Below are 835 nucleotides of genomic sequence, written 5' to 3'. Positions count from 1 at the left end.
ATTATGTGACCATCACCAACTCTTAAGTTATAACTAACATCAATGACCAAAGACCTTTCGATCATGGTTTCTAATGAGAATGCTATATGTTTCTTAGTATTTCATTACTTATTCTATCTAAAATTAATTTCAGCATAAAAACAAGGTGTAACATTTAAAAAATTCTATTTTTAACTTATCTCACATACACACACACATACAGAATTTTAATTAATTTTGAGACTGACAAAGATGGATTCTTTCTTTCTTTCTTTCTTTCTTTTCTTTCTTTCTTTTCTTTCTCCTCTTTCTTTCTTTCTTTCTTTCTTTCTTTCTTTCTTTCTTTCTTTCTTTCTTTCAATATGGAACACTTCACAAATTTGAGTGCCATCCTTGCACAGGGGCCATGCTAGTCTTCTCTGTATTGTTCCAATTTTAGTATACGTGCCACCAAAGTGAGCACTGATCATTAGATTTCTTAAGTGCTATAAACAAGAACATTTTTCATCAGCTTAAAATGAAATATTTAAATATATATGAATAAAGACCTAAATGTGCTAGGTGCTAGGAAAATGTTACGCAACATTGGGTATAACCATGAGATATAATTGTCGCTAAAAAATATGACAAATATTTACAACTTGATAACATATAGCCCTACCCTATATACCTTATAGGGATTGAGTGATACACAGTTTTTATAGCTATATACAGACCCACCAATTCCACACCAATTCCAACCAATTCCACACCAGTTCCACACCTGTAAATTCATATTAAATATTATAGAGCTCTGCAATGACTCGGCTGTAAGAATATTAATAACATTCTTTTTATAGTATCAAAAACTGGGAAA

General features: G+C 30.8%; 1 non-coding gene across 1 annotated transcript; it reads right to left on the bottom strand.

Annotated features, from left to right (window-relative positions):
- Nucleotides 1-335: 335 nt before the first annotated feature.
- On the bottom strand, nt 336-442 carry LOC122241636. The gene has a single exon (XR_006221877.1). It is a non-coding gene; the product is annotated as a U6 spliceosomal RNA (small nuclear RNA).
- Nucleotides 443-835: the final 393 nt, after the last annotated feature.

The sequence above is a fragment of the Panthera tigris genome, chromosome C1, assembly GCF_018350195.1.
Source record: "Panthera tigris isolate Pti1 chromosome C1, P.tigris_Pti1_mat1.1, whole genome shotgun sequence".
NCBI classification, from domain to species: Eukaryota; Metazoa; Chordata; class Mammalia; order Carnivora; family Felidae; genus Panthera; species Panthera tigris.
Note: the sequence above shows the minus strand (reverse complement) of the source record. Positions and strands in the feature narration are given on the sequence as shown.